Raw genomic sequence first — 15,127 nt, 5'->3', positions numbered from 1 at the left:
ACGCGCATGTCCTGGTCTTTGGAGAGCTGGCCACATGGCTGTAACCTGCCGCGGGTGCCCGCCCAGTTTGGCGGAGTCGACTCCTCACCGAAGCAGTTCCGGCGCCCTTGGCCAATGAGAACGCCAGCCGGGTGGGGGCGGGGCGCCCCGGTCGCGGGCGGGCTGGGGGCGCCACGTGGGAGTTCTTCGTTGGGCTGGAGTGCTGGGCAGGTGAGACTCAGAGGACCGAATCCGGCCAAAGCCACAGGCAGCAAGCTCCAATTTCCTGGGGGTAACCTGGAGGAGGCCCAGTGACTGCTCTGCCCTAGGGCGAAGACAGAATTCCTGGGGATTTTTCGTAGAGTGTCGCAGGAGGGCGACTCGGCCTACCTTTTCTTCCACTGTCTGAATGCCGGCACTTTTGCAGACTGTGGGCCTGGACCTGGAACTTTTGCAGACTGTGGGCCTGCAGACCCCTGCTCCTAGGCTTTGGGTGGGGCGGCATTCTGCAGAATGGATAGGAAAGGCTGATTTTTCTTTTTTTCTTTGCACTTTTCGGAAGTAATGGGGACAGTTCTGTGCCTAACACCTACCTCACATGTGATTGATGTTGCAACTTGCAAGAAATTGTTAAGTATTTCTTAATATAAGCTTCAGCGTGGCACAGCCCTTGATGATTTTGAAATGTTTATTGGAAAGCAGTGATTTTTCCAACTACAAATAGACATACTAACTTGATTTAAAACTATTGGGACACTTCTGATTATACAAGACAAATCTCATTTCTTTTAATACCACCCCTCTTTACATCCCAAAGAATGAATCAGTAACTGCGAAAAGGTCAGGGGCCCAAATCCCTGCCAGTGCCTTTAATGTATTTCTACTACCTTCAGAGGGTTAGTGTTTCTATCGTGTACGAAGAAATTAAACTTAACAATTCCGGATTCTATTTTTACTTTAAGCTTTCAAACTACAGAGTAAAGCAGCAATTTCAACCCATGTGCCTGCCTGGCGTGCCACAGAATTTTTAAAACATACAATACCTGAATAGTCAGGGGCACTGAACTCTTATCCTTTAGATTTTAAAACAATAGCCATCTGTTATGAAAGAATCAAAGTTATACTTATTTTTTGTCAGATTGACAAAAAGTATATTTTTTGGTGTGCTGCAGAATTTTAGTAACTAGTTTATGTGTGCCATGAGATGAAAGAGGTTGAAAATCACTGGAGTAAAGCAAGAGCTTTTGAGTCAGTAAGGTCCTTTCCCTAGTCCGCCCATTATTAGAATAATTCCTTAAAAGGCACCTCCCCCACAAGGTTTCCTTTACCAAACTGGAAGAGAGATGCAACTTTTCCCTACCATCTTTCTAAACACACTGCCCTTAGATTTTCCCTTATCCTCATCATTTTCGAAGTGCTTTCCTATATGACAGATGAGGAAATTGACGCCCAAATGAAATAATTAGTGTCCTGTTTGACTTGACTTTGCCTACTTTTATAAGCCACCCAAGGTATACTTCTCTGTTCTAATGCATCATTAAAAATAATGATAAATAATGTTTAATACTTAAGTATGTTTGTGCTAGGCACTGTTTCAGCACTTATTTTAACTCGTTCAGTCCTGCAACAAGTCTAAGATAGATACTCTATCTCCATTTACTGAGGAGGAAACAAGGATAGAGAATTTATATAATTACCTATCTAATAAGTGATGGGATTGGGTTTTTAATCCAGATAGTCTGATTCAAAGTCTACTCTCAATTACCATGCTATGCTTATTAACATCAAGCAATTTATCCCAAAACCCTAGTGAATTGTTAACTCAGTTTTGTTTCTGTACTATTGCTTCTGTTTTTCTTTTTTGTTGTTAATATACATAACTTTTATGTTGCTGTAATATGTGGGCATACGATACAAAATTCTTATATATTGTTTTGTACTCTCTCTCTCTCTATATATATAATGTATTTTGTATGTCATTAGTGTCTCTTTCAAACTTGGAAAAGTCCTTAGGCAAACCAAAACTCATTTTATACACTATCTACTTAGTGCCATCTGTAGACTTGAAGTTAAAAGGTTAAATGCTTGAGTACTGGGACAAATCTCTTAATTTCATGTGAAGACCTTTTGGAGTTGGCCGCTCTTACTTCCATTATATTAGTTTGGCTTTAAGGTTACAGTATGATAATGCATTGAGTGGTTAGACTGCCACAAGTGGGCACAAGTAACCAGGTTCTTGGTGACTGGACAAATAATTGAACTGAACACAGAGTTTATAGCAGAAAGAGAGAGCAAATTTATTAAGCGATAGTACACTCCACGGAACGTGGGAGCAGGCCAGCTCCCAGGCGAGACTGACCTCAGGGGCTGGAGGGCTTCTGTTCTCATAAGGCAGATATTTCCTGGCTAGTTTTGGCAGGCTTTTATTGTGCATGTAAAAGTAGTTATATTACTTTAAAGCTACTGTGCATGCTGTCTCATGATTTTCTTTGATTGGCCAGTGGGGAACGGTGTCGCACAATGTTAACTTGTTATAATGATATTATAATGAAGCAGGGGTCATGTAGCATCTTCTTCGCAGGTGCATTCAGGAGTCACCATGATTCAGTGCTTTTCCAGAAAGTGGGAGCAACCAGTCTTAGAACAGGGTCTCTGTCTTGTATCAGTGTCCTTGATCTTAGTCCTGGGTCACCTCCAGAGTTTCCTTCCTCCTGACTGTCTCTTGCCTCAAGACTGCACGCATTATCTCTGATGACTTGTTTGACAGTTCAGGGGCTAGCTATCAGTTTTGCTTAACTTTTAAGGAGAATGGCTTATAAAGCCTGAGCATAGTTTAATGTATAGATCATTCAGTGGGGAATAAATAAACTTACAAGTATATTTGCAGATATCAGGGAAAGAATTTAGGCCTTTTGAGAATTTCACTCAGCTCTGGAATAGTGGTTTTCAACTGGGGCACATTTGGCAATGTCTGGAGTCACTTTGGTAGGAGGTGCTACTGGCACCCAGTGGGTGGAGTTCAAGGATGCTGCTAAACACCCTGTAGTGGGAAGCCCTCTACAACAAAGAATTATCCAGTCAGGTTTGACAGTAGTGTTGAGATTGAAAAAACTATGCTGTAGGGCAAGGGCGTCAAACTTATTTTCACCAGGGGCCACATCAGCCTTGTAGCTGCCTTCAAAGGGCCGAATGTAATTCTAGGGCTGTATAAATGTAACTACTCTTTAACTAGGTGCTCTATATTCAGGCCTTTCAAGGCAACCATGAGGCTGACGTGGTCCCCGGTGAAAACAAGTTTGACACCCTTGCTCTAGGGAGAGCATCTGACAAGTCTACCCTCCCTTTCTCAAATAGCCATTATTTTTCTAAGCTAGATCACTTTTCAGGGTATGGCAGTTACTGAAGTTGCAAAGAAGTAAGCAGGCTCTAACATGATTTCACGTTGGGGACACAAAAAGGACCAAACTTTAACAGTGCAAGACAGGATACTAGGTGTTTTCTATGTGCTAATTAATTTAATCTCAGCAACCTTGTGAGGTAGGAGTAGTGATCCCTGTGTTATAGCTGAGGTATTTAGGGCTGAAAGAAGTCAAGAAGCATTTTCAAGAACTGCTCTCTAGATTAAGCTGTTCCATGAAGATTACCTATATTTAGGACCTCTTCGTTTTCTTTTCTGTCCTTTGGAAATTCATCCAAGTTCATTTCTTTGGCGGTCACTGCTCAGAGGATACAGTTTCTTCCAAGGCTTGTTCAGCACGTGCCAAGTCTGTTCTTTCCATCAGTATTTTAAGTGACTGCTATTTTTGGCATGTTGCTAAACATTAGGTACTTATATAGAGAGAGGTAAGACCCAGGTTCCATTCTCTTGATGTAAATGAGTGGCGTTTGGTAAAATGATACCTAAGGATTCTGAAGGATGATAAGTAGGGTGGCTGGTGTTATAGGAAAGTTTGTGTCCAGGTAGAAATGGGAGAGAGCTGCTTCTTGGGGACATACAGTAGAAGGTGTGTGGAGTCCAGGCTTTGTATTGGATGATTTCACATGTGTGATTTTTCTATCTCTATATCCTTTAGCTCTCAGACCCTAACTTTACTCTTTGCTGAATATCTCCTCCTGAGTGGCTTGCTGATACTTCAAAGTCATACATATCAAACTAAATCCATCTGTTGGCTTAATCTGCACCTTCACCCATGGTTCCTGCATCAAGTAATGGCACCACTAACTTATCTTTCTCCAAAAGTTTGGAACCTAGATACTGGTTCATTTTTCCATCCACATAGAATTATCAAAGTTGATCTTCAGTAATGTCTCATAAATGCTTTTTCTTTTCAATTTCTGTTGCCACAACTAACGTTTAGGCTTGGACTTTGTATTGGCTTCCTAACTTAGTGTCTCTACTTCCAGTCTCAGGTTCTGCCTAATTTTTTTCAGGCATAGCTCTACTTATTCATCATAGCAAATATTTGTAAGTACTAAAGTTAATGTTAGAAAGGATTCAATCCTGAGAGCTGTAATCATAGCTTTTTCTGATATTAGCAATTAAAGATTATTCTAGGTCATGACTTTTGATAATATTAAAAAGGAAATAAACTATAATTTTCCAATCAGCAAGTACTGAGCTTTTCTGAAATTATTGCTTGCTAACCATTTCACTTCCACAGACTCCTACCTCATTGAAAACCCCATATTTTAAAATTGCATACTAAACCTAGGAAAAATCATCTGTAAGTATCTTAGGTAACCAAGCAACAGCTTCTCTAACTGCTGCTGCTTCTTTTTTTTTTAAGATTTTATTCATTTATTTTTAGAGAGGGAAGGGAGGGAGAAAGAGAGAGAGAGAGAGAGAGAGAGAGAGAGAGAGAGAAACATCAATGTGTGGTTGCTGGGGGCCATGGCCTGCAACCCGGATATGTGGCCTGACTGGGAATCGAACCTGTGACACTTTGGTTCGCAGCCTGTGCTCAATCCACTGAGCTACACCAGCCAGGGCTGCTTCTTCTAAAACATAGTTATTTCTCTTTCAGGAAATTATGTGGAAGATTACTTTATAAAATGAGCATACTGTTCTTGGAGTGATCTTTGTGAGGATTAAATGAGAATAGATGCAGATTGAAAAAGAGAAAGGATGATTGTGTGTTCTTAGTGTGTTCTTGCACAGTGCCTGATCTTTAGTTGAATGAATTATCAGCATAGCATAGAGTGGGACTGATAACCTTCACTTTTCTAGGTCTTATATTTTTAATAATGCAACCTAAAATTAAATTGCCTCTTTTTGGATGATATTGCATATGTTCACTTATATTCACAAATTTAATCCTTTAAGATTTAGGCTTTGGGCTATGAAAGAAAGTGGAAAACAAAAGTCTCCTGAGGTATTTTGTATGAATGCCTTAGTTAGATCCTTTCCTGTGCATTATATGCTAGGTCACAGTGAGGGTGGTGGAGAGCCAGAGGAAAGAAAGCCTGCAGAGATGGTCCTGGGTATCTAAGGGTAAGCATGAAGTGCCTGGAGCCCAGGGGAAGTGGGAAAGGCTCGAAGAAAAAGAGAGGCATTGAAAACTATGTGTCTGATTTTAGATTTATGCCTAGGCTAATAGAACATGAGGCTGATGACGCGACTTTATACCTGGAATATGGCTCTACTTCCCTTTCATCAATTAAAATCCTGCCTGTGTGCGAAATGTTCACAGTTAAGTAGGAAAGGAAAAAATTGAGAATCTACTCTGACTTCTAGTGAGGCTCAGTTGGTTGGGCATCATCCCAAAAAACAAAAGGTGGTGGATTTGATTCCTGGTCAGGGCATATGCCCAGGTTGCAACTTTGGTGGTATGAGAGGTAACTGATTCATGGTTCTCTCTCACATCGATGTTTCTCCTTCTTTCTCCCTCACTCCCCTCTCTCTAAAAATGAATAAATAAAATAAAATAAAATATTTTATTTTATTTTATTTTATTTTATTTTATTTTATTAAAAAGAAAATCAAAATTGTAAAGGGCTTTCTGGTCAGCATGGAAGCCAGTAAAGCAATGGTTAAGAGCATAGTCTCTGGACTCTGACATTTGGTTTGACTCTTGGTTCTTATTAACTGGAAGTCTTAGGAAATTGCTTACTGATTGATTGCATGCCTCTGCTTTCTCACCAATAAAGTGGATACAGTAATAGTGCCCACTTCAAAAGATTGTTGAGAGGATTTTATGAGAAAATTATTATAAAATTGGCACATAGTAAGTCTTTAGTAAATATTATTATGGTAGTGTTTTTCTGGTTTTGGCTGCCCACTCTGCTCCACATGCAGCAATTACAAATTTTAAAAGAAAATGAAAGAATGTAGGTATACTCAAAACCAGGTAAGTATCTCCAGGGACTAACATGGAAAGGAAATAGGCAGTTAGACTCTGGGTTCAGGAGATGATAGAAATAACTCTGTGTAGAGAAACTGGAGTTACTGGATGGGCCAAAAAGTCCATTATGTTTTTTCCATAGGATGGCTATAGTAGTGCTCAGTTGTGTTTAACTTCAGTTGAAACAATGTTGTTAGTTTGTATTGTGACAGCTGTCACATCCGTGTGCATTTAAAAAATGTTTATCAAAATTGGTGAATTTTTGTGCAGGCATTTTGATATTGAAGATGGAAGAAAATACACAACGATTTTGGTGTATTATGCTTTATTATTTCAAGAAAGGTAAAAACACAACCGAGATGCAAAAAAAAAGATTTGTGCAGTGTATGGAGAAGGTGCTGTGACTGATTGAACATGTCAAAAGTGGTTTGTGAAGTTTCTTAGTGCTATTGACATTTTGGCCAAATAATTCTTTGCTGTGGGGCTGTCTGGTGCATTGGAAGGTGTTTACAGTACCCCTGGCCTCTACCCACTAGAAGCCAATAGCAGAAGAGAGCTGACATACTCAACATATCCAAATAAATAAAGTTATTGCTGAAAATGTAAAATGTGTCTTTTACAGAAAAAACTAAACAGACATTTTGGCCAGCTGAATAGATATCCTGAATGAAATTGGAAGCTGGGCTGGGGCTGGGTGAAAAGAAGGCTACAATCCTCTGCTTCATGCTGTTGCTTTAAAAAGCTGTGGACCTGAAGTGGTGACACCAGTGGCCGAGCTGCCAGATGGCTTAGCCTTGGGAAATGTAATGTCTCCACTATCACCTAGTACAAGAGCACAGAGTTTGGAGGTATTGGGCTCTGGAAGAGCATTGGCCTACTTCAGGAGAAAGGGAGGGAAAGTCTGGGCCCGCAAATATGTGAGGAAGACCGTTACTTAGAAAGTGAACACAAACGCCAGGAGATATATTCACTCAAAATCTAATTGAGCTATTAGAGCAATTTCAAAATAAGTACTTTAAAGATCTTTAAGAAGATAAGAGAAGTAATAGCCATTAAAAAACATGTTATGAATCAAAAATAGGTAGATATGCAATAAATGGGTATGGAAAAGAAAAAATGGAGTTATTGAAGTTAAAACCAAAAAGAGTAAACTAGACCAAACACATTTGAAGGAAAAGTTAGCAAATTGAAAGATGGTCCTGAGTAATTCACCCAGATGTAGCACAAAGAAATAAAGAGAAATTAAGAAATATTAATGTAAATTGAGAGGCAGTAAATCTGGTACTTTGTGAAATAAGTATTATGATTTTGTTATAGGTTATAACCTTTTCATTTATACTTCTGAAATCCCAAAAGCTCTGAAGACTGGAAGATTTTAAAAAGTTTGAGATTAATTTGATAGCAAAACTTGAATTTGTATGAGGCTCTCTGTAGTATTTGTCTGACAGAAGAGTATGTGTTTTGCTCTAGAAATATGAGTCTGTTGTTAATGGTATGCTGCATGAAATCTGCCTGGGTAGTTAACAAAATACGCAGTATGTACAGTGTTTTACCTTCCTAAAAATCAATACATTTCTGAATCCCATAAATTCTGGCCCCCAAAACATATCTTGCCCCAATGATTCAACAAAAGGATTTTGGACCTTTATTAAAAAGTTAAATAGCTTTTAAAGTTTTCTGTTTTCCAGGAACAATAATTTTTCATCAGTCAGTTGCTAGATTTTTCCTTCAGTGTCCATTCTACACTTCTGTGATGCTAAACAAATGCTTATTTCAAAGATTGCTTTGGCTGCCTCTGTCATAGTATTGGTACTGGTTATGCCATTGAGTTATTAGGCTTTTCTTCCTCTAGAATAGTAACTGACTGAGGTGAAAATTTCTCTTCAACTTTTGGACTTAAAGATTTGGGAAGGCTTATTTCACTGAAGTGAACTTACAAAGTGAAATTTCACATAGTACTTGAAGAAGGTATGTTTTGAATATTTTCCAAGGCAGATTTAAAGTTCTTGCCCTCACATGTTTTACTTCTGATGTTTTTATTTGTACTTTTTTTTACTTTTGGCTTCACACAATTGCTTTTAAAAAATCTGTTCATCTAGAAGAGCAGTGTAATTAGCTTTCAACACGAGAACATCTGAGTTTTACATTTTTGCTTTCATCGGTGGCATGCATGGTGATTATAGCATATTCTCTAGAATAGAATAAGAAAATACATGTATAGCAATTATCATGTAAGAAATTCTTACCTTCTCAAGGTATATCAGTTTGGTTACTGTATTAACAGGTTCTCACTATTTTGTCAGCAAGCCACATTTTATTCTTAGTAAGCCTTGGTATTTTGCTGTGTTACTTGCAGATAAAGGGCAGTAAATATGAAGGTAGCCCATGTGATCACTGATCACTCACAAAATTAGGAATGACCAGAAATGATACTGAAGTGGTTATTTGGCTACTTGCCTTCTAGAGGCTGAGGTGGTACATCACTAGTAAGTAGAACCATTTCTAAGCCTCTCGATGACTAATATAACTGGCAAGTCCAGCAAGATATGACTCACTCTTAGAGTATATATCTTGCCTCTGTCCTCTGGCATTGAATTTATTTCTCACACAGGCCATCTTAAAGTAACAAAGAAGATGGTGTTATTTAACCCCAGGCCAAATCTCATCAACCCAATAGAAGAGACTTTCTCCGAAAAGTCCAGATAATCAGTTTTGAGAATACTCTGGTCCTACATAACCACCAGTGTGCCAATTATTGTATCAGAGGTGGGATTTTGGTCCAACTTGGATATATTCTCATTTCTCATCCCATGTGTTGTTGCATGCTAGTGAGTGGGTGTGGGTGGGTGTGTGAGCCAGTGGACATTATACGTGTGGGGGAGTGGATGGATGTTAAGGGGGACACTCTAATCACCAGCTCTCCCACAACCTTATAGAGTGAGGGAGATGATGTCATTCCCTCAGCAAAAGTTCTTATAGTGTGTATAGAAAATATTTATGAAGACAATTTCCCTACTCAAATCCTCATTCCTCAAGGCCCAGCCAAAGTCTGTTTTTTTCTGTAAAACTTTGCTAATCACCCAGTCTGGAAATGGATTCTTTTCTGGTTGTTTATACTTTATACTTTGCATTATTTCTCCCTACTGTATGTGCATGTTTTATCTCAATTGTTGCTGCTCAAAGCCAGGAGATCAGTTGAGTAACTCTTAGTGCCTCATAAGTAATTACTTCATTGCAACATAACAGGCTCTAAATTTTTGTTAAATGAATGAATTCTTAACTCTTCAAAGATGTTTTAAGGATATTTGTAGTACTCATTGGCACAAAATGATTTCATGTATTAGGTGTAAATTCTTACCTATTCATACGAGTTGATAGAACCTTACCTGAAAATACTTCATGGTTCTTAGACCTTTCATTTTTCTTGTTATGTGGAGTGAGCTTGTATGGGAAATAAATCCAGTACTGGAGGACAGTAGAGGCAAGAGATGCACTCCTAGATTGCATTTTTGTTTTTGTGACTATAGTGAACTTGAACTGTAATATCATTTCTTGCAGTTGTGTTACGAAACAAAGAGTTCTTCCACCTGGTGCCAGCAGAGCCAAACACTAAACCTGGAGAAATACGGTGGAGAAAGATTGGCTATTTTATTATAAATGGTGCCACCCAGGAGAACTGGAGACTAATGCTCAAACCCCAAACTCCCCATATGGTGTATAGGTTGCAGGTTGTATAGGGCACAATCACAAGACACTGTGAGTAGGGTTCCAGGGTCATACTGGGAGCTGATTGGTTGGAAGTGAGGTATACAGGTCTGAGGACAGTTCTGAGGTCTGCTCCAGGGTCCCACCCTCTGGTTTCATGGGAAAGTAGCCAGGGGTTCATGCCACCTTAGAGCTCAGGAGCTGAAACAACTCGGATCAAGATGTTATCTTTAGTTTGCCAGAGAGGTCCAGACTTTGTGACCCTTGGTCTGGTCCAGAGTACTGTTTACTGCTGTCTGATGGGTTGCTGATTATCCAGGGTAAATGCTAGGTCTCCGAGGTATATATAGAGAAATGATTTCTATAGCTAGGCTTTAAAGCTGCATTTGATAAAAGTTATAAGGAACCTCGGTTTCATTTGTCTACGGGGACAGTTCCCTCAGAATAAATGTACTGTTATGTGAACAGTAATATTTTATTAAGACCCCGTGGTCAGTATTTTTCTTTTTCAGATTTCATTTATTTATTTTTAGAGGTGGAGGGAGGCAGATAGGGAGAGAAACATCAATGTGTGGTTGCCTGTCATGCACCCCCTATTGAGAACCTGGCCTGCCACCCAGACATGTGTCCTGACTGGGAATCAAGCCAGTGACCCCTTGTTTTGCAGGCTGGCACTCAATCCACTGAGTCACAGCAGCCGGCGCTTTCTTTTCAAATCTTATTTTTTAAAATATATTTTATTGATTATGCTATTACAGTTGTCCCATTTCCCCCCTTCACTCCCTTCCACCCTGTACACCCTCTCCCACCCACATCCCCCCCTTTAGTTCATGTCCATGTGTCATACTTACAAGTTCTTTAGCTTCTACATTTCCCATACTATTCTTACCCTCCCCCTATCTATTTTCAACCTACAATCTATGCTACTTATTTTCTGTACCTTCCCCCCTCTCCGATCCCCCAACTCCCCTGTTGCTAACCCTCCATGTGATCTCCATTTCTGTGGTTCTGTTCCTGTTCTAGTTGTTTGCTTAGTTTCTTTTGGTTTTGCTTTAGGTGTGGTTGTTAATAATTGTGAGTTTGCTGTCCTTTTACTATACATGGTTTTTTTAAATCTTCTTTTCTTAGATAAGTCCCTTTAACATTTCATAAAATAAGGGTTTGGTGATGATGAACTCCTTTAACTTGACCTTATCTGAGAAGCACTTTATCTGCCCTTTCATTCTAAATGAGAGCTTTGCTAGATAGAGTAATCTGGGATGTAGGTCCTTGTCTTTCATGACTTGGAATACTTCTTTCCAGCCCCTTCTTGCCTGGAAGGTCTCTTTGGAGAAATCAGCTGACAGTCTGATGGGAACTCCTTTGTAGGTTACAGTTCCCTTATCTCTTGCTGCTTCTAGGATTCTCTCCTTCATTTTTACCTTGGCTAATGTAATTATGATGTGCCTTGGTATGTTTCTTCTTGGGTCCAACTTCTTTGGGACTCTCTGAGCTTCCTGGACTTCCTGGAAGTCTATTTCCTTTGCCAGATTGGGGAAGTTCTCCTTTATTATTTGTTCAAATACATTTTCAATCTGTTGCTCTTCCTCTTCCCCTCCTGGTACCCCTATAATTTGGATGTTGGAACGTTTAAAGATGTCCTGGAGGTTCCTAAGCTTCTCCTCGTTTTTTTTGAATTCTTATTTCTCCATTCTTTCCTGTTTGGTTGTTTCTTTCTTCCTTCTGGTCCACTCTATTGTTTTGAGTCCCAGTTTCCTTCCCATCACTATTGGTTCCTGGTGCATCTTCCTTCATTTCTTTTATGGTAACCTGCATTTGTTCACTTAATTTGCGCCCAAAATCAACCAATTCTGTGAGCTGCCTGATCACCAGTGTTTTGAACTGTGCATCTGATAGATTGGCTATCTCTTGATAGCTCAAAAGGATGAGTCCTGGGGCATTGATCTGTTCTTCTGTTTGAGCCATCTCTCTCTCTCTCTTTTTTTTTTTTTTTTTTTTTTGGTCTGTTTGCTGCTGTTACGGTGAGGGGCAGAGCCTTAGGTGTTCACCAGGGCTGGGCACCCCAGGCGCTAGATTGTGACGACGGATGTGGGGGCGGGGGCGAGAGGGAACAATGGCGGCAACCCCACTCTCCTGGGACCTCAGTCCCTTCTCTGGGATCCTGGGTTGCGCGCTCTGCCCTGCTCCACAATCACTGCCTCACTGGGTCCGCCAGCTGCCGCTTGCGTACTCAGGGTCCACCCGCTGTGATCTTGCCCCAGATGCCTTATGCGCCACCGGTTGCCTTATGCACCCAACTCTCTGCGCTCCCTGCCGAGACCCGTGCCTGGCTGCTCGTCTCTGCCCCTCCTACTGGTCTGGATGAACGGGTCTACTTTAACTTCTTGGCTGTCCGACTTCCATTCAGATAAATTCTCTGTCAGTTGTGGGTGTTATTCTGCCTCAAAATTGTTGTTGTTGTTCCAATCTTGGTTGTGCGTGGAGGTATGGTGCGTCCACCTATGCCTCCATCTTGGCTGGAAGCCCCTCTTAAAAAAAATAAAAAATAAAAAAAATATAGAGATGTTAGAATTGATTATTTGGTGGGGGAATTTTCTTAAAAAGAGTGAATTTACGAAGATCTCTGTGACATAGAATGAAATCTTTTTTCCTCTGAGTTATCTAGTTCTTAATTATTGAGGCTATTTGATATGTAAGTAGAATTCCAAAAGCATTGAAGTTTAGTAATACTGGTCTCAATTTTGTAGCATGTGCAATGTGTAAAACAATATACTATGTAACCAATGGATGATACCAGAAAATGGTCTTTTAAAGAAATTTGTTTCTATCAACTCATCCAGGAGGGGTCACTTGAAAACCAAGTATAGGAAGAGAATGAAAGTCAGGTGGGTTAGGTTTTCGTGAATTCGTTAAAGCTTTATATAGCAAACTAAACTGTGTTTTACTCTTTGAGCCCTAAAGTGGAAGTTTGAAAAACCGTATAAGTTTTTGACTAAACAAATTGAAATACAAGAATATTATCTCCTTTAAAAATAAACAGTTCAAATATTTAAGTATATTTTACTGATTATGCTATTACAGTTGTCCCAATTTTTCCCTCTTTGCCCGCCACTGCCTAATACCCCCTGTTCCCTACAGCAATTCCCCCCTTAGTTCGTGTCTATGGGTTGTGCTTATAAGTTCTTTGGTTTCTCTATTTCCTGTGCTATTCCAACAATCCCCCATCTATTTTGTACCTACCAATTATGCTTCTAATCCCTGCACCACTTTCCCCATTCCCTCCCCTCCCTGCTCCCAGCCGATAACACTCAAAATGATCTCCACACCTATGACCCTGTTCCTGTTCTGGTTGTTTGCTTAGGGTTTTTTTTTTTAGATTCAGTTGTTGATAGTTGTGAATTTGTTTCCTTTTTAATGTTCATAGATTTGATCTTCTTTTTCGTAAATAAGTACCTTTAACATTTCATGTAATAATGGCTTGGTGATAATGAACTCCTTTAGCTTTACCTGGTCTGGGAAGTACTTTATCTGCCCTTCCATTCTAAATGATAGCTTTGCTGGATAGAGTAATTTATGTTGTAGGTCCTTGCCTTTCATCACTTTGTACACCTCTTACCTACAAAATTTCTTTTGTGAAATCAGCGGATAGTCTAATGGGAATTCCATTGTAGATAACTCTCTGCTTTTCTCTTGCTGCTTTTAAGATTTCTTTTTATCTTTAACCTTTGGCATTTTAATTATGATGTGTCTTGGTGTGTTCCTCTTTGGGTCCAACTTGCTTGGGATTGTCTGTCTTTCCTGGACTTGTATGTCTATTTCCTTTTCCAAATTAAGGAAGTTTTTTCATTATTTTTTCAAATATGTTTTCTCTTGCTCTTCCTCTTCTTCTTCTGGCATTTCTATGATTCAGATATTGGCACATTTGGAGATGTCCTAGAGGTTTCTAAAGACTGTCCCTGTTTCTTTGAATTCTTGTTTCTTTTTTCTGTTCTGGTTGACTATTTCCTTATGTTCCAAATTGTTGTTTTGAATCTTGGCTTGCTTCCCTTCTCTGTTGGTTCCCTGTGGATTTTTCTTTATTTAACTTAGTATAACCTTCATTTCTTCCTTTATTTTTTGCCCCTAGTCAGGGAGTTCTTTGAGCATCCCAATCACCAGTGTTTTGACTCTGCATCTGATAGGTTGGCTATCTCTGTCTTGCTTAGTTCTTTTTCTGGGGTTTTGTTCTGTTCTTTCATTTGGGCTGTATTTCTTTGCCTCATCAATTTGGCGGCCTCCTTGTGTGTGTTTCTGTGTGTTAAGTAGAGCTGCCTTCACTCTCTGTCTTAGTAGCATGGCCTATGTAGAAAAGGCACCTGCAAATTGTGTGGGGCAGAGCCTTGGGTAATTGCTGGGGCATGGCAACCTGCTTCACTGCTTTATGGCTCTGTATGTGGGAGGCCTTGGAGAGGGAACGGTGCTGTTGCCTGACCTCTGAAGTTTTGCCAGGCACTTGCCCTGTTTCCAGTCACTTCAACCCCTTCCTCTGTGTGACTGACACCCTTTCAGCTGCTGCCCTGGTGGTGAACCCTGGAATAGGTGGGTCTGTGTATGTTGTAAGACTTATGGATCCTTTAAGTGGCAAAAATCCAACAATTTCTTCCACCACTCCAACCCCACTGGTTTTTACAGCTAGAGGTTGCCGGGATCTATCTTCCTGCTGCTGGAACACTGGGCTATGCAGTCTGGCCTGGGGCTGGGATCCCTTGCTCCCAAGATAATCCTTCCTAATTTTCATCCACCATATGTGAATGTGGGGCCATCCGTTCCGCTGCCTCTCCACGCCGCACCCCTTTCCCACCAGTCTTTGTGTCTCTGCCCCTCCACCCCTCCTGCCCATCTAGATGAATGTGGCTTCTTTAAATCCTTGATTGTCAGGCTTCCATATAGCTTGATTATCTGGTGCTTCTGTGTTTTTTTTTTAGTTTTGAGATCTTGTTGTATTCTGTGGTTGCGTGAGGAGGCAAAGCGTATCTACCTACACCTCCACCTTGACTGGAAGTTGACAGTTCAAATGTTATCTTTGAAGTTAACCACATTAGAGATTGGAACACTTTCTTGTT

The 15,127-nt window shown here is 40.2% G+C and overlaps 1 protein-coding gene across 1 annotated transcript in view; it reads left to right on the top strand.

Moving 5' to 3' along the window:
* ADK (adenosine kinase) overlaps nucleotides 1-15,127 on the top strand; it is a 573,035-nt gene that overhangs the window by 208 nt on the left and 557,700 nt on the right. The window lies entirely within an intron of this gene.

The sequence above is a fragment of the Phyllostomus discolor genome, chromosome 5, assembly GCF_004126475.2.
Source record: "Phyllostomus discolor isolate MPI-MPIP mPhyDis1 chromosome 5, mPhyDis1.pri.v3, whole genome shotgun sequence".
Lineage (NCBI taxonomy): Eukaryota > Metazoa > Chordata > Mammalia > Chiroptera > Phyllostomidae > Phyllostomus > Phyllostomus discolor.
The sequence above is the reverse complement of the archived record's forward strand: the minus strand, read 5'-3'. Positions and strand labels throughout refer to the sequence as shown.